At 43.3% G+C, this 25,009-nt stretch overlaps 1 long non-coding RNA gene across 1 annotated transcript; it reads left to right on the plus strand.

Annotated features, from left to right (window-relative positions):
- Positions 1–3,115: 3,115 nt before the first annotated feature.
- Positions 3,116–5,129, plus strand: LOC120387870. Its single transcript, XR_005590388.1, has 3 exons — positions 3,116–3,227; positions 4,741–4,957; positions 5,038–5,129. It is a non-coding gene; the product is annotated as an uncharacterized LOC120387870 (long non-coding RNA).
- Positions 5,130–25,009: the final 19,880 nt, after the last annotated feature.

Below are 25,009 nucleotides of genomic sequence, written 5' to 3' on the forward strand. Positions count from 1 at the left end.
AGGAAGATGAGAGGTGGTGGCAGCGCGATGAGAGGGGGCAGGATAAAATGCTGAAGCTGCTGGAGGATCAAACTGATATGCTCTGGCATCTGGTGGAGCTGCAGGAAAGGCAGCAGGAGCACAGACCACCATTGCAGCCCCTGTGTAACCAACTGCCATCCTCCTCAAGTTCCATAGCCTCCTCACACAGACGCCCAAGAACGTGGGGGTGGGGAGCTTCGGGAACCCAACCACTCCACCCCAGAGGACTGCCCAAGCAACAGAAGGCTGGCATTCAATAAGTTTTGAAGTATGGCCTTGTTCTTTGCTCCTCCACTCATCCACCACCCCACCCAGTGCTTCCCTCCCCCCCCCCCCCCACAGCCCTCCCAGGCTACCTTGGCATTTATTCCCCTATTTGTGTGATGAATTAATAAAGAATGCATGATTTTGAAACAATCGTGAATGTATTGCCTCTGCAAGTGGTGATCAAAGTGAGGAGGATTGGCTTACATGGAAGTAGAGTGAACCAAGGGGGTGGGTTTTCATCAAGGAGAAACAAACAGAACTGTCACACTGTAGCCTGGCCAGTCATCAAACTGGTTTTCAAAGCTTCTCTGAGGTGCAGCACACCCTGCTGTGCTCTTCTAATCACCCTGGTATGTGGCTGCACATAATCAGTGGACAGGCGATTTGCCTCAACCTCCCATCCCTCCATAAATGTCTCCCCCTTACTCTCACAGATATTGTGGAGCACACAGCAAGCAGCATTAACAATTGAAATATTGGTTTCGCTGAGGTCTAACTGAGTCAGTAAACTGCACCAGCGTGCTTTTAAATGTCCAAATGCACATTCTACCACCATTCTGCACTTGCTCAGCCTATAGTTCAGGGATCGGCAACCTTTGGCACGCGGCTCACCAAGGCAAGCACCCTGGTGAGCTGGGCTGCTTTGTTTACCTGCCGCATCTGCAGGTTCAGCCAATCACAGCTCCAACTGGCCGCAGTTCACCGCTCCAGGCCAATGGGGGTGGCAGGAAGCCGCAGCTGGCACATCCCTTGGTCCGTGCCACTTCCCGCAGCCCCCATTGGCCTGGAATAGCGAACCGCGGCCAGTGGAGCCACGATTGCCTAATCTGCGGACATGGCAGGTAAAGAAACCGGCCCGGCCCGCCAGAGTGCTTACCCTGGCAAGCCGAGTGCCAAAGGTTGCTGATCCCTGCTATAGTTGAACAGCTCCTGGCTACTGTCCAGGCTGCCTGTGTATGGCTTCATGAACCATGGCATTAAGGGGTAGTCTGGGTGCCCAAGGATAACTATAGGCATTTCAACATCCCCAACAGTTATTTTCTGGTCTGGGAAGTAAGTCCCTTCCTGCAGCTATTCAAACAGACCAGAGTTCCTGAAGATGCGAGCTTTCCCAGCCATCCCACATTGATGTCAGTGAAACATCCCTTGTGATCCACCAGTGCTTGCAGCACCATTGAAAAGTACCCCTTGCAGTTTATGTACTGGCTGCCAAGGTGGTCCGGTCCCAAGATAGGGATATGTGTTTTGTCTATCACCCCACCATAGATAGGGAATCCCATTGCAGCAAAGCCATCCACTATGACCTGCACATTTCCCAGAGTCACTACCCTGGATAGCAGCAGCTCAGTGATTGTGCTGGCTACTTGGATCACAGCAGCCCCCACAGTAGGTTTACCCACTCCAAATTGATTCCCAGCTGACTGGTAGCTGTCTGGTGTTGCAAGTTTCCACAAGGCTATTGCCACATGCTTGTGAACTGTGAGGGCTGCTCTCATCTTGGTATACTTGCACTTCAGGGCAGGGGAAAGCAAGTCACAAAGTTCCATGAATGTGCCCTTATGCATGCAAAAGTTTCGCAGCCACTGAGAATCATCTCAGACCTGCAACACTATGCGGTCACACTATTCTGTGCTTGTTTCCCGGGCCCAGAATCGGAGTTCCATGGCATGAACCTGCCCCATTAACACCATGATGTCCAAATTACCAGGGCCCATGCTTTGAAAGAAGTCTGTGTCCATGTCCTCATCACTATCATGATTGAGCTATCATCGCCTCCTCACCCGCTTTTGCAGGTTCTGCACATACTGCAGGATAATGCATGAGGTGTTTACAATGCTCACAACAGCAGCGGTGAGCTGAGCGGGCTCCATGCTTGCCGTGGTATGGCGTCTGCAGGAGAGCAGAGTTGCAGCAGAAGCGGTGGATGGCAACGGATGCCACGAGAATAGATATTTTTACCGAATGACGAGAGGACCTGTGAGGTGGATTCATGGCACCAAGGAGAGCAGAGTTGCAGTGGAAGCAGAGGATTACTGAGCTAATTTACTCTGCTCATTTACTCTAAAGATCGACTTCTATAAATTCGACCTAATTTCCTAGTGTAGTGTTACAGAAGAATGTTAAAAATTAGCTGGATAATCAAATTTATGAACAAAGAGTGGGGAGGGATAGCTCAGTGGTTTGAGAATTAGCCTGCTAAATCTAGGGTTGTGAGTTCAATCCTTGAGGGGGCCATTTAGGGATCTTGGGCAACAATCTGTCTGGGGATTGGTCCTGCTTTGAGCAGGGCGTTGGACTAGATGACCTCCTGAGGTCCCTTCTGACTTTGATATTCTATGAAAAGGATTATTATTATTTTTAAATAATAATTGAGATTTGAGATTCTGCATAAGGGAATAACACCTTTCTGTGGACACATTGCTCACCACTTGCTGAACAAATTGATTTTAGTATTCATATTATCAGGCAAAATTACAGGCAAACCAAGAAGAGCAAGACTGAGAGTCAGAAACATAGAAGATTAGTGTTGGAAGAGACCTCAGGAGGTCATCTAGTCCAACCCCCTACTCAAAGTATAAGGATTTTTTGTTTTTCCTGACCAGAAGACTTCAGGGAGCCTTACAGTATACCCTCTCCCACTGGGTTCCCCTTAAGCCCATCTATCAAAGCTGGAACAAAAAATCCCACCACTAAAATATAAACTCACAACACCACTTTATTTACTAAAGGAGAAGGAAGGAAGGAAGGAAGGAAGGAAGGGGTGGGGAATGGATGACGGACTGGAGATTTGGTATAGAAAACACATGCATGCACATACACTTGGTAAAGCAAAGGTGTTCTTCTATCTTTTCCAGGTGCTGATGATGGAGAGGCTGCAGAATCTGGATCAACAAGATCAACGATGAACACCAACGGTGGACCACAGCCATAGAAGACAGGTATGTAACCCTAACCCCTCCCTATCCCTTGCTGCTTTGTCTATGGTTGTAAGTCTGAGCTAACTAACCGGACCGAGACTGCGCATGCAGGTCTGCTTCCCAAAAGAAAATAACACACAAACCCCAAAACGTTTAGTGAGTGGCTATTGCAGACCAGTAAACAGTGTGACAGGGTGTGCCACACCACGCACAGAGAGAGAGAGCATTGAACACCTGAGCCCCCAAAGCCTCAAGAGCTCAAGAACCCTTGGTCCCAGCCCTTATCTGCCTTTATAGGAACCTGTCGCTTAGCAACAACAGATTCCCGCTCTTTCTACGTTCCGGTCTTTTGCTCAGTGTAGGGAAACAAGAACCTATCACAATATGGAGGTCACCTTGTTCTTATCCGAGACCAAGATGGTCACCTAATAAGCAATACTTAAAACCCAACTTTGTTATGTATCTTTCCCAATAATTTGGCAGGGGCGAAGCTGTGACTAACAAAAGCAGGACCAACCACATCTAAATCATTCCAGCCAGGGGTTTGTCAAGCCAGGCATTAAAAACCTCTAAAGATGGAGATTCCACCACCTCCCTAGGAAACCCATTCCAATGCTTCACCACCCTCCTAGTCTGGTGGCACCTTAAAGACTAAGGCTTTGGCTACACTTGCATTTCAAAGCGCTGCCGCGGCAGCGCTCCCGCGGCAGCGCTTTGAAGCGCTAAGTGTAGTCAAAGCCCCAGCGCTGGGAGAAAACTCTCCCAGCGCTGTCCGTACTCCAGCTCCCTGTGGGGAATAACGGACAGCGCTGGGAGCCGCGCTCCCAGCGCTGGGGCTTTGACTACACTGGCGCTTTGTAGCGCCGCAATTTGCAGCGCTGCAGAGGGTGTGTTTTCACACCCTGCTGCAGCGCTGCAAATTTGCAAGTGTAGCCAAGCCCTATCAGATTTATTTGAGCATAAGCTTTCGTGGGTAAAACCCCCACTTCTTCAGATGAATGGAGTGAAAATTACAGATGCAGGCATTATTATACTGACACATGAAGAGAAGGGAGTTACCCTACAAGTGGAGAACCAGTGTTGACAGGGCCAATTCAATCAGGGTGGATGTAGTCCACTCCCAATAATTGATGAGGAGGTGTCAATTCTAGGAGCGGCAAAGTTGCTTTTGTAGTGAGCCAGCCCCTCCTAGTCCCTATTCAAGCCCATATTAATGGTGTTAAATTTGCAAATGAATTTTAGTTCTGCCGTTTCTCTTTGAGAGTGAGGGATCATTTTCCAGGATACGTTGTAGATTGTTGATGATGTGCTGGAGAGGTTTTAGCTGGGGGCTGTGTGTGATGGCCAGCGATGTTCTGTTATTTTCCTTGTTGGGCCTGTCCTTTAGTAGGTGACTGCTGTGTACCCATCTCGCTCTGTCAATCTGTTCCCTCACTTCCCCAGGTGGGTATTGTAACTTTACGAATGCTTGATAAAGATCTTGTAGGTGTCTGTCTCTGTCTGCTACCAGTCTGAACTGTCTACTATTTTGCAGGAGTCTCCATTCAGCTCTTAGCGTATGACCAGTGGTATCCAGGACTTTTAATGGAGTCTGACCACCAGGAAGGCACTCCCAGCAACTGTCAAGAACCTCTTTTCCCTCTCCTGGCCACGTGCAGGCTCCCATATTCATCTGTGCCTGGATGCAGTCTCTCTCAGTCTGGCCCCGCACCCATTTGATGCAGATTTCTTCCCCTTCATCTGCCAAGAGCGTAAACAACATTTTATGGCCCCTACTCCTAATTCAAATGAGACCTGGCTCATTCAGTCAATTCTCCTGGTTTCCCAACAGATGGTAGCAGAGAGTTCCCTCACCAGTGGAGTCCCTGCCCATTTGTGGTTCTTAAGCAGCTGTGGGTTTCTCTTCTCGCATCTCATCAACAGGTAAGAATGGTGAGTTCCCCTCTCGCTAAGGCTTCAGACCACAGCAAGCTAGAGAGTGAATATCTCTCCCAGTTCTTCTTTACCGAACCTTTTTTTTCCCCAAACAAGATTGCATGCTGTCAATTGATTTTTCATCACATATTTGTGTTTGTTGTTTCTGGGAGGATGATCAGTGGTTTTGGTCATGTGAAGGGGAAAGAAATAAACATGGAGGTAAACACAATAGTGGAGTTTTAGAGAATTTACTTCTTTTAGATGTAAATAACATTCTACAACTTATGTCCAAGAATGCACTGCAGAATTGCAGGAGAGATCCCTCTGTGTGTTCCCATGGTATCAGAAATACTATAGGTTGCCTGCTGTATAGGATTGCAAAGTGATGGTTTGTAAAATTATTTTTGGATTTAAAGATGATTAAGATTACATTGGCTTTCAAAATTGCTAAATTGTTCAAGGATTTCAGAAGACACTTCCAATGTATCTTGGATGCCATGGTTATCAGAGAGAAAATCATATATTAATGATTATATCCACTTTCATAGTGCCTTTCATCTAAGGATTGCAAAACACTTTTTAAATGAGAATAAGTATTATCTGTATTTTTACAGATGGAGAAACTGAAAATCTAAATTTTCAAGTGCCCACTGACTTTGTGCATGCATCATGAGACATCTTGATTTCTCAATATGAGCACCCAAAATGAGTTGAGAATTTCCAATGTCAGAGGTAGAGAAGAGGACTTGGGTCTCTTCACCAGTGTTCTAACCTATGCAACATAGTCTAAACATTCAACACTGGTTCCCTGAGTTTGGATAATCACCGAGTCAGGAAGTCTTCATCCCTGATCCTGTGATACCTACTAAAATCAGATCAATAAGAACTTTGTTGTCCTTTAGTCTTTAATATTAGTGCCATCAATAGTCGTTTCAAATGATGAAAAAAGCAATTACAATAAAATTTTGGCTTTCAGGTCCAGGATACCTTGTCTAATGGGCTGAAGCCCAAGCAACTTTAAGAGAAAGAAAATTATATATATGTATAATAATTTTTATTTGTATTACTGTAGTGCACTTAGGAGCCCCAGTGATAGACCAAATTCTGATTGTGCTAAGCACTGTACAAACACAGAATAAAAATAATAATCCCGGCCCTAAAAACCATACAATCTAAATAGAAGACAAGAGACAACGAAGGGTATAGACAGACAGACTGGGCCCACAAAGAACAATGAGACAATATTGGTGAGCATGATAGTCAGTGGTCTCTGCACATCAGCTGCCTTGTCATTGTCGAGTCTTTTTGGTGGGCTTCATGGAAAAAGAAAGTTTTAAGGAGAGATCTGAAGAAGGATAATGCATTCGTTTTGCAGATGTTTATAGGGAGCTCCTCCCACATGTGAGAGGCAGCATGGGAGAAAGGATGAAGATGCTTATTTGAAAACTTAACCAGTGGGTGATGAAATTTGGCATTGCAGGCCAATCAGAGGCAAGCTAGTGCAACTTAGTGCATCCTGCTGTAGTTTGTGTTTGCATGGGTTGATCAGACTCCTGATCTCTGTCATGCATTAAGTAGTTAATACTAATAAATCTCATTGAACATTAAAAGCTTTATATAATTGCTTAGTAGTAGTAATAATAAAATATTTGATTTCTCCCATTGAACCAACCATTAGTATTTCTAGGTCCCTATACACACAATTCTATGAATCTGCCATTACAAAAGTTTCGGTAAAGTTTGTTTTTGAATAAATGTTTTGCTTGTGTTGCTATGCATCATCCCAGTGAACTGCACAAACACATGGAGCTAGGGAGCCAGAGAAAAGCAGCTATTAGGGCATAAGGGAGTCCTGATAAGTGTGTTTTTAATTTAATCAGACCTGCAGGATTATGAATCTATTCCTCTAAGGTACATTTCCCCAATTTTTATAAAATGTTGCAAATATGTTAAAGGCTCAAATTAACATTAATGAAGGAAGCAGTAAGGAGAGAATTGACACCTGGCAGAGAGATACATCGGGACATTCTTTTTCTGTCATTGTTCACATTTTATACACACACAGCCACATTAGTCTCTGAGTGAGGCCTTCAAGTTAGCCTTCAGTAGAGGTTTCCAACCTGTAGTCCGTGCAGTGGTAAGAACAGTGGTAGTCTATGGAGTATTTGCTGTTGGTCTGTAGAGATCTGACTGGTCCTCTTTGTTTCTAAACAAATAGCTGCTACATTTCTCTAACAGACAGCTAAACTATATTAAATACTACCCTAATATTTTTTCCATATAATCAGTTGCTGTTTCTGCCACAGTGCTGATATGTGATTACAGATGGGAGGAAAGGTATCCTCACAGGCATGAATGGGGATCAGGTGGTCCATAAGACACTCTCCATTAAATTGTGATCCATACTTGGAACAAATTTGGTATCCTTTGGCATACAGTATTTATCCTCTGCCCCAAAAATCATTTTTTTAAAAATATATAATGTGCATTGTGGCACTATGAGTATATCTGCACTTTGAGCCAGGGCTGTGATTCCCAGCTGGAAGACACATACTCACATTGGCTGTAATAGAGCTAACACAATAATAACAGCATGTAGCCAGTGGGGTTTGAGTGGTGGAGGGTTAGTTGCCCTGAGCAAGTGAGTAGGGTGTCAGATGGACATGCAGTTGGGGAGGCTAGCCCCTCCCATCTCTCACGCCACCATAACTACATTCTGTTTTTAGCACATAAACTTGATCAAAGATAATGTGTCTCTCCTCAAGGTGGGAATTGGATCTTCAGCTTGAAGTGTAGTCAGATCCTAAGTTGTCTAATGGTAATTTGGGGTAAAAGCTGGATCGTCCTTAGTGACAAAAAGGTAAAATATTCCATGTTACAATGTTTGCATTCCAGAATATAGTTTCTTAAGCAGGAGGTTTTAGGGAAAGGTATGTGCTGAAGTCATTCAAACAACTAGTTACTATAATACAGGGATCGGCAACCTTTGGTCCACCGGAGTAAGCACACTGGCAGGCCGGGCTGGTTTGTTTACCTGCTGCATCCGCAGATTTGGCTGATTGTGGCTCCCGCTGGCCGCAGTTCGCCGCTCCAGGCCAATGGGGGTGGCGGGAAGCAGCAGCCAGCACATCCCTTGGCCCGCACCGCTTCCCACAGCCCCCATTGGCCTGGGACAGCTGCGTGCCAAAGGTTGCTGATCCCTGCTATAATATCAATAACTGAAGAAGTAAGATCTATAAAGAGAACTTTGTACCATCTTCAACAAGTCAGGTTGCGGTGGGAGAGGAACCAGCAGCCATAGTCATAATACATGTTTCTCTTTTGCAAAGGTCTAGAAAGGCCTGTAGATAAGGCCAAAGTTATTATCTAAATCTCCTGGTGCTATGTAGTTCTTCTGAGTTGAGCCCAAACCCACAGCTATGGCAAGCAGAACTTCCAGGCCAATCTGCTTTTTATAGCTAACTTCTTAAGAATAAATCAGGACCAGATGTTTTGAGAATTAGCCATCACAAAGTTTTTCATGTTCCATTACTGACTCATTCTGTGGCCATGAAATCCTTCCACAGAAGATGCATTAAATCTCCATGCCTCAGTTTACCCATCCATAATAGCAATACTTACCTACCTCGCCAAGGGCCTTGGGATGTTCATTAATGGCCTATATATTCAGAATTGCATGGTCTAATTGCTCATTTGGGCTAAGTGGTCCAACAAATGGTCTAATTGGTCATTTGTTCATACTCACAGCTCTGCACCACAATGGACCACACTGCCTATCTGGCTGTTTAGCTGTATGGCCACCAAGAAGACACTGCCACTCTTTTTTGAGGTGATGCATCATTATTTCTTTCTGGAACAGTAAAGCTGTGGAATAAAACTGTACTGAAGATAAACCTCCAAGACTGAGTTCATAGTTATAATATGCGTCAGCTCCATCTATCAAATCGATGAGATGTTTGCTGGAAACCACAGTAAATGACAAAATCAATTCACCAATCAGCTCAGCAATGTTTTCATTCCAAGCCCATGCAGTTAGGCGATTAGGAGCATACTTGCTGTTTTTATGTCCATCATTTCAGGCAACGTCAGTGGCTGAGCCCTCTTCTAAATTCCGGAGGAATGGAAAGAACACTTGCTAATGTGGCCTGGGGAAAAATTCTTTCCTGACCCATATTGTAGTGGCCAGTTTAACATTGTGTGTGGGATCATAATTAAATATCTCCAGCTTTTTGTCCTCCGTTACCTCTGAAGTACAAGTATTTGACCATTTTATTTCTGCCACAGCATACCTTGTGCCATACAGATATGTTCCCTTCCCCAAGGAGATCTCAATCTAAATCACACACAGAAAGTACAGTCAAGATACACATGACTTGCAGGCCAAAGGTTATATTTCTACGTGGTGCTTTGTGGAAGAAGTATGTTTTCATAATTGGGTGGAAACACACTCTGGACTGAGTCCTAGCCTAAAATGTTAGCTCAGAAGCTAGTCTCGCAAGAAAATAAAAATGCAGCATGTGTTCTATACAAAGTAACCCCTTCTACTAGGTTATGCTATCCAATGTGTCTTTCAGTTGAAGTGGTGACACTAACTTTTTCATGGCCACATCTGTGCTCTGGTAATATGATGTGATCTAATTAATTAGGAGTGTTTGTCTCACAGTACCTCCAGCTGTCACTATGGATGTCACAGTGCCCCTGAGAACTATTTCTGCATACAGTATAGTGTACCCAATTCTCCAAGGAATAAATTAACCATACAGGACATATAATAACTCCTAGTGTAAACACTAGTGAGAATATGTAAGAAGAAAACAAAAGGAATTCTCAATAAAGCAAACACAATATCTTACAAGCAATAATAAGTGATATTTTCCAACCTTCCATAACCCCTCCCTCCAAACAGAGTCAATATTCCTCAGATACACCTCTAATATCCATATCCTTGCTTCTCTTTCATCTCTGGAGAGAGATGCTGAGGTAATGGGCTATAGCTAGGATCCTACCAAATTCAGGGTGATGAAAAACATGTCACGGAGCATAAAATCTGGCTTCCCCCTGTGAAATCTGGTCTTTCGTGTGCTTTACCCTATTCTATACAGATTTCATGGGGGAGACTAGTGTTTCTCAAATTGGGGGCCTTGACCCAAAAGGGAGTTGCAGGGAGCTTGCAAGACTATTTTAGGGGGGTCATGGTATTGCCACCCTTACTTCTGCACTGCCCTCAGACGTGGGTGACTTGAGCACCCCGCCAGCAGCAGTGTAGAAGTAAGGGTGGCAATACCATACCATGCCATCCTTACTTCTACACTGCTGGTGGTGGCAGTTCTGCCTTCAGAGCTGAGTGGCTGGAGAGTGGTGGCTGCTGACTGAGGGTCCAAGTCTGCAGGCAGCAGCGCAGAAGTAAACCTGGCAATACCGTATCATGCCATCCTTACTTCTGCGCTGCTGCTGGCGGCAGCTCTTACTTCAGAGCTGGGCTCCCAGCCAGCAGCTGCTGCTCTCCAGCTGCCCAGCTGTGAAGGCAGTGCTGCCGCCAGCAGCAGTACAGAAGTAAGGGTAGCAGTACTGCAACCCACTTTACAATAACCTTGTGACCCCCCTCCAATTACTTTTTAGGTCAGGATCCCTACAATTACAATGTCGTGACATTTCAGATTTAAATAGCTGCAATAATTTTATGATTTTAAAAAAAAATATTATTTTTAAAATCCTACAACCGTAAAATTGACCAAAATGGACCATGAATTGGGTAGTGCCCTAGCTATAGAATAACCTAGTGAACGAGAGCTGGTCAAAGAATGGTGGAGAGGGAAGCGGGAAAACTGCAAACAACGTTAAAAATATCTGAAAATAGGTTTTCTGGAAAATGTTTATTAATATTGTAATCACCATTTCTGTTTATCATTTGTCATTCCAATATCTTCAGCTAGCTCTATTGTTGGCATTTAGGTCAAGGCTGATAGGAGGGGTTTCTCCTGTTTTATAGTTGCATTTACTTAGTCCCCTACTATGAAAATTGCATTGTTTTAAGAGTTAGTGATCCCAAAAGATGTAACTGTCTGAGTTTTTCAAATCATAGTGAATTATGTGCCATTGTCCTCCTCCTCTTCCTCCCCTTCTCCTAGGACTACAATTTCACAGTCATCTTCAACTCCTCCCTGCTCATTATGCTATGCAACTTCCTGTAGCATTTTTTCCTTTTACATTTTTTTCTATAAAACATCCTTTCTTCTCCATTCCTGTTGCTAGAGGTATTTCTCATCTCCGTTATAATAGCCTCTTCTTCCTTTTTCTCACCTTGTTCACTTCCAAAATATTGCCACTAAAAAAGATATCTTAATCTCCAACTGCTCAAGCCCATGTGACTACTGTTGCTGAATTTGGCTCCTGCTTCTCCCTTGTATGAACTTTAATCTTTTCCTCAACTTCTAAGTTACGTGCAGCTCTGCTCCTACTTACACCTCTGCACTCTTTTGTCCCTACTCTCCTTTTGGTCCTCTACACTCCATTCAACATAGACATCCCTCCTGACCTCTCCTTATCTTTCTTCTCTTCATCTTGTCTGTTTTTCATGCTGGCCCTTAGACTTTGAACAGAGTCTTCCTTTTAATGAGCCAATTAACCATCCTCCTTTCATTCACCTTTCTCCTCAGTGATAATCCACAAAAGAAAGAATAATTAAAGGCGGGAAAAAAAAGACTACATTTTTAAACTTTTAAAAACACTATTTGATACAATCATAATTATAATTAATAAACTACATTCACAAAACACACCAATCTGACTTGGCATGAGTTAAATTTGAAGTGCCAATCTTTTGCTCGGAACACTTTACTTAGAGAGTCAAGGTGGGTGAGGTAATATTTTTTATTGGACGAACTTCTGTTGGTGAATGAGACAAGCTTTGAAGCTACACAGAGTCTTCTTCAGGTCCAGGAAAGCTAATCAGAGTGTCACAGCTAAATAGCGTGTAGCTGGAAAGCTTATATCTTTCACCAACTTTCGACAAATAAAAGATATTATCGTACCCAACTTGTCTCTCTTGTGTCCTGGGTCCAACATGGCTACAACAACATCGAAAAGAACACTTTACTTAGGGCAGTTTGTTCACCTTATTTAAACATAGTTCATGTGAAATAAAATAAATAATTGCATGAGGAAGAGGAATATTAAAGGACACATATTTTTATAACCAGATGTCATATCTATAGTGTGCAGTTTTATCACTTGTGTGTGTAAAGTTTTAATACCACACTGGCTGTTTCTCTTGTGTTTTATATCTATTACATATTATTTTTGTTTTGTCGCATAATAGTTATAGCCATTACTGTATGAATATGTCTGCGTTAAAGTCATTAATGATGCCTAAATGTTGCCTCTAAAAGTTATCCTGTTCTGGCGTATTGTTCTGTTTTAAAGTGAACCATTTGAAAGATTTTATTTTTCAGTTGCTCTAATATTCTGGTACTTAGAGTGCTCTTTAGATGGAATAAGTCAAACACAGTACTTGCAGTTGCTTGGTTTGTCATGTACAACAGGTTCAGTATAAAAAAATCCTGTAATGGGGTTTATGGTTCACTGCCTCAACTAAAAGCAGTACTAGCTTCTGGCTGTATAGCAGAATGGGAAAATATGTCCTGACTTCTTTCAGAATTGTAAACATTCAAGCCACCAATTCATATAAAATGATTGTTGCCAATAGAACTTGACTCACATGCGCTTGGGAATAGGGAAGTGAGGGATATTCACACAATTGAAGCTGCAGTGTTCTGAGGTTGTTGCTCAATGAAACAGGAACACAAGGGTTACTACTTAATGCATTTCAGTAGTGATCATGTTTGAGTCTGAGCAGAGCTGCTTTTGTTTTGTCCTCTACATTGTTTTTGGTATAACTGGGAGTTTAATGAAGTTGGCACAAAGCCAGAAATGTAATTTGCTATTTTTATTACTCTGTCAATATTGTGCATTAAGGCCCTCAATAGTATTCGATGAATGTAAAAGAACTCTTTAAACCAAGCAATGAAGGCACAAAAACAGGAAATGTCTAATGCATGTTTCTTAATACCATTGCCTAGATTAAAGCTTTTGAAGTAGTCTCACTAATTAATTTGAAACTGTGATGAAAACACAAAGTGCCCATAGATGTAAGGTTTCTCAGATTTTCTGATGAGCATTTCATGATAAAATTCTTTCTTGTTTTTGACAAATATTATACATCACAAGGATGTATAATTACCCAGAAAGAAGGCATGGCTTCTGCTGTGCCCCATGAGGGCTGGAACAAATATGAACTCTACTTCTGGACCTGGACTCATAAACTGTAAAACAAAGCTACTAGAGAGGAGAGAGGAAGAGATTTAAATCTTAATCTTATTTTCTCCCAATAGTTCTGTTTTGTGTTTTAGACAGAACTTTTCTTTACTGTACTGTCAAGGCTTTTTACAGAGTAGCACTCTCAAATGCTCCGTATAAACTCCATCAGAAAGGCAGTAATTTGTAACTATAATAAATACAAATACATATAATTATAAAGTTGTATCAGTCAATAATTCAAATAGAATAGGTACATTGAAATGTTATGTTTATTTTTAAATATTGCACAAATCATAATATTGTCTCAGTTTAGAAATCTGGGAAAATGAAAAAGAGTAACTCTGCTACATGGTAATCCAAATACATATGGTGAATGGAGCACATCCTACTTTGCACTTACTACCAAAGGTGAGATAATGTGTGCCACAGTTTCAGGGCATTTGCACTTGTTTTCCCTCTCCATGGTCCACCAAGGGCACCCCTTTAGGCTTCTGGGTCTCTTGGGAAGAGACCTATGTCTCTCTGCTCCTGACTGGGGATTTTAAGGCTGTACAGCTTCCTGCCTTACACTGTGATATCTCTAGCAAGTCAGACAACATAAAAAGGCCAGCAACAAAAAAGGCCAGCTTTGCTTTTTCTTCAAGGACTATGACCAGTGCATTGCTAGCAGCTATAAATTACCACTGAGCAGCTTCTAAGCAAGCACATTTATTCTTAAGGTAAAAGCACTGCAGAAATAAAAACATAAAAGAAATTTCAAAAATGCCAAAAAGCTTACAAGTGTTCACCCCAATTCCAACCTACTGCTCCAGTAGGCTTTAGTCTTTCAAAACCCACAACTGGGTTTTCCCTGTGATAACAAGTTCATCCATGTTAGATCCAGAACCATAACAAAGGCTGAACAGAAGAGCTGTTTCTTTATACAACTTGAGCCTTTGATCTCGGCCTTTGGTAAAAGGTATCCAGCGGACAATAGACCTCTCCTCAGGGCATAGATTCAAAAGGCTGAGTATTTGCATAAATGGACATGTGGAATATTCATTTGCCACTCCCCAGGAATTCCCCAGGAAATCCACTTAACACTGATTATCCCCAAAAGTTCATACTTGCTTGGCACAATTCAATATAGTCTTTTGATTTCCTTTACACTTCCCAGGTCTCTCATCTGTCACATATCCCCCTAACCCCCAGGGCTGGGGGATTGTATGTAGTTCCAGACCACTTTAATACATAAAATCATACCATAAGCTCTTCCAAGGATATTGCAGGAAATAGCCATGTCTGTCCCAATATGTATCTTGAAGAAACAGGAATTTGGGTCATCAGATGAGAGGCCTTCTATATCTAATTCTAAATGCAACATCTGGGAATCTGTGTTTGCACAACGGGGTCCCGGTTCATATCTGGGATGTCTAGGTGCAACATTCAAAATCATCATCATCATCATCATCATCATCATCATCATCATCATAAAGCAGCAAAGAGTCCTGTGGCACCTTATAGACTAACAGACGTAGTGCCACAGGACTCTGCTGCTTTTACAGATCCAGACTAACACGGCTACCCCTCTGATACTTGATCATCATCACAGATAAGTAATTATTGGTAATTGTATAATTTGTGATTGTCAGAAATTTTCATCAAAATGTTTGTCAATGAAAAATGCTGTTTTCATCTGAATCTAAACATTTTGGAAAGTACATCAATTTCAATAAATATTCTTGTTGAAAAATATATTTTGAAATGGAAAAATCCATTTTAGACATTTTTTGCTATGGGGATTTCTGAAATTTCATTTCAGAATTCTGATATTTCATTTTTAATTCTAATGCATTTTCTTTTTCTTTTTTTTTCATATGCTGGTAGTAGTAGTGCGCGTTATACTTTTACTGACATTTTGTAACATAACAGCATAATATAATAGTTGAAATAGACTGGTCTATTCTATTCTATTCCATTATTATATCTGAAAAATGTTTAAAGACTACTAGTATTGCTATTTAGTACTGATTGAAACATTTTATCTTCTTTTCTAGATCAAAGGGTCTCCTCTTTGTGTTTTAATGGAAATGTCAAACTGGTTCATTACAACACAGACGGGAGCCACTTTGACTAAGAAAATAAGATAAAATGTTTCAATCAGTACCAAATAGCAGTTGTCCTTAATTATTTTTAAAATAAAACCAAATAAAATATTTCAGCTAATTTATTATGTTATTGTATACATGCACTGTTCTGAAATTGTGGAAAAATACTTTTAAAATTATTAAAAATAAAATTTAAAATAAAATATTAGAATGCTGTAAAGAAATATTTGAAATCTGAAATGAAATATTTCTGAAACCATTTTTCTTTAAATCAATTTAATATGAAATTTGGAAAATATTTATTCTGATTCAAGTTCAGGCCAACAACAATTTTTGAAATGTTGACATTTCCAGCAACCCAGAAATTCCAAATTTCAACCACTTCCATATCCAATGTGCCCTGCCATACTTAGAACGTTTAAATAGCTAGATTCTAGTCACCTGAGCATTTCACATATCGACACTAAGCCTTTGCACTGCTGTTGCTTAGCTCAATATCAGAGCCATCATCCTGTCTAAGGCCATGCCTACACTTACAGAGGCACAGCTGCATTGACACAGCTGTGCCGCTGTAAGAGAGCTCATGTAGCACGTTATGCTGATGGGAGAGAGCTCTCCTGTCAACATAATAAAACCAGCTCAGTGAGTGACCATAGCTATATTGGCGGGAGAGCATCTCCTGACGATATAGTGCTGTGCACACATGCGCTTGTGCCAGCAAAACATATGTCACTAAGGGGTGTTTTTTTCACACCCTTGAGTGACATAAGTTTTGCCAACATAATTACTAGTGTAGACATGGCCTAAGAGGGAGACTGGCAACTGTCTGTGTCTTGGTCAACCCAAGTAACTATGTGGAAAAAATTCCAATAGCTTTTCATTTAGGAACGGTACTGTGGTGATGGATGTTGAACAGCACACCAGCCACAAAAATTTATCCAGATTATTAGAATTCTAGCAGTAAAGCAATGAACACTCTCACACCCATTCATTAGCTGAAGAAACAATGCACTCTTCTCCTTTAGTTCACACCCAGGGTGTTTGTCAAAGTACAAGCATGACCATAGCCTCAAACATGTCAAATGAGTTACAGTGTTTCCAATTACATCACATGAAGACAGACAACTAAATATTGAGAAATTTTATAAGTGCTTTCATACAAATGATACAAGTCTAAATATTAAGATGGGTGAACTTGAGTGTCTGGTATTGATTGAGGATATTGATATAATAGACATCCCAGAAACTTGGTGGAATGATAATAATCAATGGGACACAGTAATATCAGGGTACAAAATATAAAGGAATGAGAGAATAGGTCATGCTGGTGGAGGACTGGCAAAGAAAGTAGAGTCAAATATAATAAACATCTTAAATGAATCAAACCTTACCATAGAATCTCTATGGAAATAAATTCCATGCATGAGTAATAAGAGTGCAGCAGCAGGAATATACTACTGTCTAGATGACCAGGGTGGTGAGGGTGATTGTGAAATTCTCAAGGAAATTAGAAAGATTTTAAAAATAGAAAACAAAAATAGTAAGGGGGATTTCAATTATCCCATATTGTCTGGGTACATGTTACCTCAGGACAGGATGCAAAGATAAAATTTCTAAACAAAATTAATGACTGCTTCCTGGAACAGCTAGTCCTGGAACCCAAAAGCATGAATATAGTGGAACTACTCAATAATAGTGACCATAATGTAATTAAAATTAACATTATGAAGGTGGCATGGAGTGTGGGAGAGGGAAATACCAAAAAACCCCACCTCTGTAGCGTTTAACTTCAAAAAGGGGAACTACACAAAAATGAGGAAGCTAGTTAAACAGAAATTAAAAGAAACAGTCACAAATGTGAAATGTCTGCAAGCTGCATGGAACTTTTAAAAAACACCATAACAAAGGCTCAAATTAAATGTATACCCCAAATAAAAATAAATAGCAAGAGGGTCAAAAATTGTCACCATGGCTAAACAGCCGAGTAAAAGAGATTGTTAGAGGCAAAAAGGCATCCTTTAAAAATTGGATGTCAAATTTTACTGAGGAAAATAGAAAGGAGCATAAACTCCAACACTTGACTTGCCAAAGTTTCATTAGGCAGGCCAAAAAAGAATTTGAAGAGCAACTACCAAAAGACAAAAACTAACAGCCTAACATCTCTTTTTGTAACCCCCCTTACCCCGAATTTCAGACACAGACAACTGTGAGAAAATTCATATAATTGAGATGCCTAACTGCATGTTATGTGGGCACAGTAAGCTAGTGAAATTGTTTAGTGACATTGGTGCCATTTCAAAAATGGTAGCTAGACTGAAAACCAGTCTATTTTATCTTCACTAGTAATTTTGTACGTCTACTTTTGGCTGCAGCTTCAAAAATGAAATTCATAAGTGGTGGAATTTCTGATTTACTGAAGTGGTTAATAGCATATGAGTGTGGTTTTAAATATGGTACAGGGTAGCATCTTCTTTTGCCCATAGAGATCTGGTTATACCACTAGCAGCTTGGATTTATGCAGGACTGTACTGTTACAAATACTAGTATCTAACTACCATGGATTATCCCAGAGTAGTAATAAAAATGGCCTCAAAGAAATCAGCTGCCACATTTTAGTCGTGCTCAAGCAGTCCCAGACACCTTTCTTCATAAGTGCAATACTTTAAAGTGGAAAAAGAAGAGACGTTCAAAACCAAGTTCTAACTTACTGCAAACAGTTACTAAAATTAACCATCAAAATCTTGTAAGAAGCACAGACATGATTTATTACACATCATGCACTTTCCCCCCAGAAATATACAAAATACAAAATATCTTCTGACATATACTGACAAGTTTTCACTAAGTGCTTATACATAGCTCACATTAACATGGACTTTACTTGTGCATCCAAAGGAGAGAATATACATTTAAAGTAATACTGATGTGATTTGTAGTACTTCCTTAGATGGCTACTGAAAATTCACCTAGAGTGTGCAAGCTAAGCAAGAATCTTATGAAACAATATTTAACAATGCATTAAAAATTTCAAAATATCCATTGAGATACACTAACATACAAGAGACCATGAGGGCTCCCATTTAATGATGATTTCAACTGAAAATGCAGCATGATGATGAGATATATATATCTCAAGACAGAATTATTAGAACATACCCAAAGGGCTTGTCTACACTACAGGACTATTTCGAATCTACTTAAGTCGAATTTGTGGATTCGACCTTAATAAGTCGAATTTGTGTATCCATACTAAATACACAAATTCGAACTTCTGAGTCCACATTCACGGGGCCAGCTTCGACTTTGGAAGCGGTGCACTGTGGGAAGCTATCCCACAGTTCCCGCACTCCCCGCTGCCCATTGGAATTGTGGGATTTCCCCCCAATGCATGCTGGGGGACAAATGTCGTCATTGAACCGTCAATCCCGCCTCCTCTCTTCCTTGAAAGCGCCGCGGAAATCTGTTCGCGCCCTTCTCTGGTCGGTTACAGCGCGGACGCCACAGCACTGCGAGCATGGAGCCCGCTGCGATCATCGCTGCACTTATGGCCGTTGTCAACTCCTCGCACGTTATCGTCCACCTCTTCCACAGTCAGATGCTGAGAAACCGGGCGAGGAGGCTCCGGCAGCACGGTGAGGAGAGTGGCGCAGACCTCTCACAAAGCAGGGTACGCCGGGCAGTGGAGATCATGGTGGCAATGGGTCAAGTTCATGGTGTGGAACGGCGATTCTGGGCCCGGAAACAAGCACAGACTGGTGGGACCGCATAGTGCTGCAGGTCTGGGATGACACAGAGTGGCTGCGAAACTTCAGGATGCGTAAGGACACTTTCCTTGAACTGTGTGACTTGCTGTCCCCTGCCCTGAGGCGCCAGGACACAAGGATGCGAGCAGCCCTGACTGTGCAGAAGCGAGTGGCCATAGCCCTCTGGAAACTTGCCACGCCAGACAGCTACCGGTCAGTAGCGAACCACTTTGGCGTGGGCAAATCTACCGTGGGGATTGCTGTCATTCAAGTAGCCCACGCAATCGTTGAGCAACTGCTCTCAAAGGTAGTGACTGTCGGAAATGTCCAGGTCATCATAGATGGCTTCGCGCGATGGGATTCCCAAACTGCGGTGGGGCTATAGATGGGACTCACATCCCTATCCTGGCACCAGCCCACCAGGCCAGCGAGTACATTAACCGAAAGGGCTACTTTTCAATGGTGCTGCAAGCTGTGGTGGACCATAGGGGACGTTTTACCAACATCAACGTCGGGTGGGCGGGCAAGGTTCATGACGCGCGTGTGTTCAGGAACTCTGGTCTGTTTAGACGCCTCCAGGCAGGCACTTTCTTCCCGGACCACAAAATAACGGTTGGGGATGTGCAGATGCCTACAGTGATCCTCGGGACCCGGCCTACCCGCTAATGCCCTGGCTCATGAAGCCCTATACAGGCGCCTTGGACACTGAAAAGGAACTCTTCAACTACCGGCTGAGCAAGTGCAGAATGGTGGTGGAGTGTGCTTTCGGACGTCTCAAGGGGAGATGGCGGACCTTACTGACTCGCTCGGACATCAGCGAGAAGAATATCCCCGTAGTTATTGCTGCTTGCTGTGTGCTCCACAATCTCTGTGAGAGCAAGGGCGAGACCTTTTTGGCCGCTTGGGAGGTTGAGGCAAATCGCCTGGCTGCTGTTTATGATCAGCCAGACACCCGTGCTGAGAGAATATCCCAGCGGGAAGCGATATGCATCAGGGAGGCTTTGAAAGCGAGTTTCCTCGCAGAGCAGGGTAACCTGTGACTGTCCACTTGATTTTAAGAGAGCCTGATCATAAACCAAGTTTTCCCCACTTCCCAAGGACGTTTTAAAACTAAGGACATGTTTTAGTAATTAATAATAAATCTTTCGTTGACTTTGCATTTCTGTTTCTTCGTTGAAACATGGAAGCATTCTGTGCTGGTTAAGGTGTGCACTGATGGGTGGGTTTGCAGGAAGGGGCGAGGGGTGCCGTCCTTGGATAGGGGTTACCATGATGGCTGTGGGTTTGGGCGTTGGAAGGGGTGAGGGGGGGGGGGGAAGGGTGAGTATCTGCCCCTGGATGAGGTCTCTTTTTGGGGCTCGGGGCACCGGGGAGGATCGTGACTACGGTCCAAATGCATGTGAAGGGAAGCCTGCCTTTACATTCGGGGATGTCAGGCACCAGGACCCTACACATCAAGGAAAGAGCCGGGCAGCATACACCACACACACTGTCCCTGGTGCCTAGTGACTGCAGTCTGTGTGTGCCCTGCAGTTGACCCTGCCCCAAGTCTGTACCCTGGTAATGTGGGCTATGCACTGTAATTAAAAATCCCCACAAAGTCTTCTGACACGAGAAATGTGACGGAAACAGAGAGTAACAGCAAACCGCTTTTAATAATGTTATACACAGTGGGGTTGAAACTTGGATTTGGGACTGGGTGATCCTGTAAGGGAAGAACTTCTACAAATTTACAGCGAGAGGTGTCTTGTACATTAGCGCTCTGCTGCGGTGCAGTGACAGTTCTCACGGCCCCTACCGCCCCTCCTTCTTGTCACTTTGGGTGAGGGGGGGACAGGACTTCTTGGCGTTGGAGGGCGGTTGCAGATGCACTGCAGGGGGGCTCTCTCCTCCTGCCTGTGGTCTTGCAGAACATCTACAAGGCGCCGGAGCGTGTCCGTTTGCTCCTCATTAGACCAAGCAGCGTTTGAGTCGCCTGCTGGTCTTCCTGCCGCCACCTATCCTCCCGTTCCATGTGTGTGCGATGCTGCTGACACAGGCTCTCCTCGACTGTCTCTGCTCTGCCGCCTCCGCTCTGGAGCTGGCCATCAGTTCCTGGAACATGTCGTCCCTTGTCTTTTCTTTCGGCGTCTAATCTGAGCCAGCCTCTGCGAGGGGATGGCGGGGCAGTCCGTGAAGGAGCGAAGCTGTGTGATGCGAAAAAGTAGGTGATTTCCTTGAACAAATACATGTTTGCCAACAGTAAACACAGTCTAGTCATTTTCAGTTAAGAAGACCAAACAGGGAACCAAGTCTCAGGAGATCTCGGAACTAGTCCGAGATTTCGGAATACGCTCTCATTGGCGGCGCGATTGCACTGGATAGCGCACAAGTGAGGAGAGACAGCTGCATCCCTCTTGCACAAAGTCCTGGTAAGCCTTACAGTACAGACTGCTTATCAGATAGTGCTTAGCTGTGCTCTCCTGCTGGAGGCAATGTGCAAAGCAGAAAAGATGAGCGTTATGCGGCATCTCCCGCCAGTGAGCGAAAGACCCTGTATGCTTTTCCTCTGAGGCCTGCAACACGTGGCTGTTAAGCGAGGGTCATTCTTATGCAAAGTAAAACTATGTTAAGCGAGGGTCATTCTTATGCAAAGTAAAACTAAGTTAATCGAGGGTCATTCTTATGCAAAGTAAAAGTCTACCATGCACAATAGTAACAGTACACTAATTCCACTAATTAGATGCAGCACTTCCACAACGACATCACCCTGAGGCGTGTCAGGCGCACACAGAGAGAGCGGATGTTAATAGAAGCCCTGCACAGACCAGGACCCTACGCTGCCATGCTCGTCGAGGCGATGGTCCCCCTCTACCTGAGGATGGCATGGCGCGGAAGAGTGTGCTTCAACGGAGCACCCAATAAAGCACCTCTCCCAAGAAACCTCTTGCTGAGGCTTTTCCAGCTGCTCTCTGAGAGCTTTTTTGAAATATCCCCAGAGGACTTTTGCTCCATTGCTGTTTGTGTAGACCTGCTGTTTGTTTAGTTTCATATTTAAAAATGTTTATATAGTATTTCTATTTTTTATATAAATCCCTGTTTCTTAGAAAATTAAATGTGTCCCTGTGTGTAGCACATACCGCCTGATACTTCCCATGATTCCGAGTCCTGGTTAACGGGTGGGGACGGTTGGTAGGGGATCTCTGTGAGGGTGATGAAGAGATCCTGGCTGTCAGGGAAAGCGGGAGTGGGTTCGATGTCGCCTGCGCCGTCCTCTAAAGACCCTTCCTCATCTTCCCCATCGGCGAACAGGGAGGGGAACTGTCCCGGTACACTATTCCGTCCTCGGAGTCCACCGTCACTGGTGGGGCACTGGTGGCAGACCCACCTAGAATGGCATGCAGTGCCTCGTAGAAGCGGCATGTCTGGGGCTGGGCTCCGGAGCGTCCGTTTGCCGCTCTGACTTTTTGATACCCTTGTCTTAGGTCCTTCACTTTCACGCGGCACTGCATCGCATCCCGGCTGTATCCTTTGTCTTTCATGGCTTTAGAGACCTTCTCGAAGGTCTGCGTTCCGCTTGTTGGAGCGCAGCTCCGAGAGCACAGACTCCTCGCCCCACACAGCGATCAGATCCTGGACTTCCCGGTCACTCCATGCTGGGGACCTCTTTCTATTCTGGGATTGCCCGGACTCCTCTGCTGGAGAGCTCTGCATCGTTGCAGGTGCTGCGGAGCTCGCCCCGATGTGCAACCAGAACGTCAGATTCAAACCGCCCAGACAGGAAAATGAATTCAAATTTTCGCGGGTCATTTCCTGTGTGGCTGGCCAGAGAATCCAAGCTCGGACTGCTGTCCAGAGCGTCAACAGAGTGGTGCACTGTGGGATAGCTCCCGGAGCTGCTAAGTTCGATTAGCATCCACACCAAGCCTAATTCGAGCTAGCAAGTGCGAATTTAGCGTTACTCCACCTGCCGGGGTGGAGTACCAAATTCGAACTAAAGAGCCCTCTAGTTCGAATTAAATGGCTTCCTGGTGTGGACGGTTGAGCGGTTAGTTCGAATTAACGCTGATAAATTCGAATTAAAGTCCTAGTGTAGACCAGGCCAAAGAAACAGCAGGGTGAAGTGATGTGTGACTCCACCCTCAGCCCAGACCCAGAAGAAGTCTGAAGAGTCATTGGGAGGAGAGGGGAGCAGTGTAAAGCAACCTAAGAAAAAAATACAAAACATAACTAAAAACATCTGTGGAAAGCTTCTGTTGTTCCCTGTATCTCTGGCTGCAGATCTGAATTATTTCTTGATACTGGCCTGTCTACTTATGTATGGCCACGAGCATCATATTGTCCGAGTGGTTTGCAAATACCCTTGTGAGCACAGACTAGTTACAGATAGGGAACTCAAGCACAAAAATTCTGTGGTAGAGCTATGTACATGAAGGCAGATCTGCTGAGTACCAGCCAGTCCCTTGGCCACAAAACCATCCTTCCTCTCTGGCTGTCTATCGATTGGGTGCATTTTCTTTGCCACACTCTGCACACATTTCTCATGCCAGGCAGAGATTTCTGGGGCCACAGTTCTCTTGCTTCATATTTGCACTTTCTTTTGAATATGCTCAGAAGGCACAAACACCACTTACACTTTGTTATTGCACATTCAGCTGCTTGAGTTAATGGTGCAAAAAATGTATCCAGTCTGTATATTTCAAAGGAAAAGCATATTTCCCTAAGTACATTGCATTCAGTACTCAAAATATAATCATGAATGCTGCATACACAATTGGATTGATGTGTTTTTTTAGCATAGTAAAGGCTCAACTGTGCCTTTTGGGGAATGTCTACACTGTAGATGAGAGGTGTGATTCCATCTCAATCTACATTGTAGATAGAAGGTGACTCTTGCTAGGTCAAGTGAAGTTAGCGCAAGTCTGTCTACTTATGGTGACTATCACATCTCCTAGTTGCAGTAAAGTCAAATTCTTAGACCCTGTCCACAGTGGTAGCATTACAGAGTTGCACCATTTCATAGGGAACTCTAGGAGATATTCTATATGAAGTAGGCAGTATTCTTACTGGAGCCCCTTGGCACACAGCTAGAGTTTGCCCATAGTTACATCCAGTCAGTTCCATTACAAAGTGAGTAGGGAGCAGAGCCCTGGCCCCCTTCTTCGCTGCCTCCACTTTGTGGTGTCTTGAGAGCTAGGAGGGACTCTGACTGAACCTGCTTGCTGAGGAGTGGAAGTAGTGGGATGGTGAGGTAAGTGCCTCCATTTGAAGAACCCTGGAACATCTGGGCAGTCTGGTCCTGACAAGAGAAAAGCTAGAGTTGTGCCAACATGTACTCGTGCATGCAATACACACTCCTGGTTTATTGCTATTTTTTATCTGGAGCAAACTACCCTTTTTCTGTTCAAACACTCTATTAGTATCTGGTATATTGATTTTGCATTTGACTTCCACCCTGGCACCCCCCTATTATTTTTTGCTACTTTCAATCTCTTTGTACCGAAATCTCTCTTAAAATGCATTAGAGTTAGAAAAATATTGTAACATGACTGAGTTGCTGAACAGAATCATGAATAACACCAATTTCACGTCATCAAGGCTAAGGCGAACAATAGAGATTTAGGTTTAAATTCTCTCAGTTGAAACAGTCAATTGAAAATGAAAATCCTTCTAAAATACAACAGTGAGAAGAGGAAAATTACTAGATAGACACTGTATGATGGGATATTCTCTTTTAAACCTACTCTATTATTACTCTTAA

Source organism: Mauremys reevesii, linkage group 1, assembly GCF_016161935.1.
Source record: "Mauremys reevesii isolate NIE-2019 linkage group 1, ASM1616193v1, whole genome shotgun sequence".
Classification (NCBI taxonomy): Eukaryota; Metazoa; Chordata; order Testudines; family Geoemydidae; genus Mauremys; species Mauremys reevesii.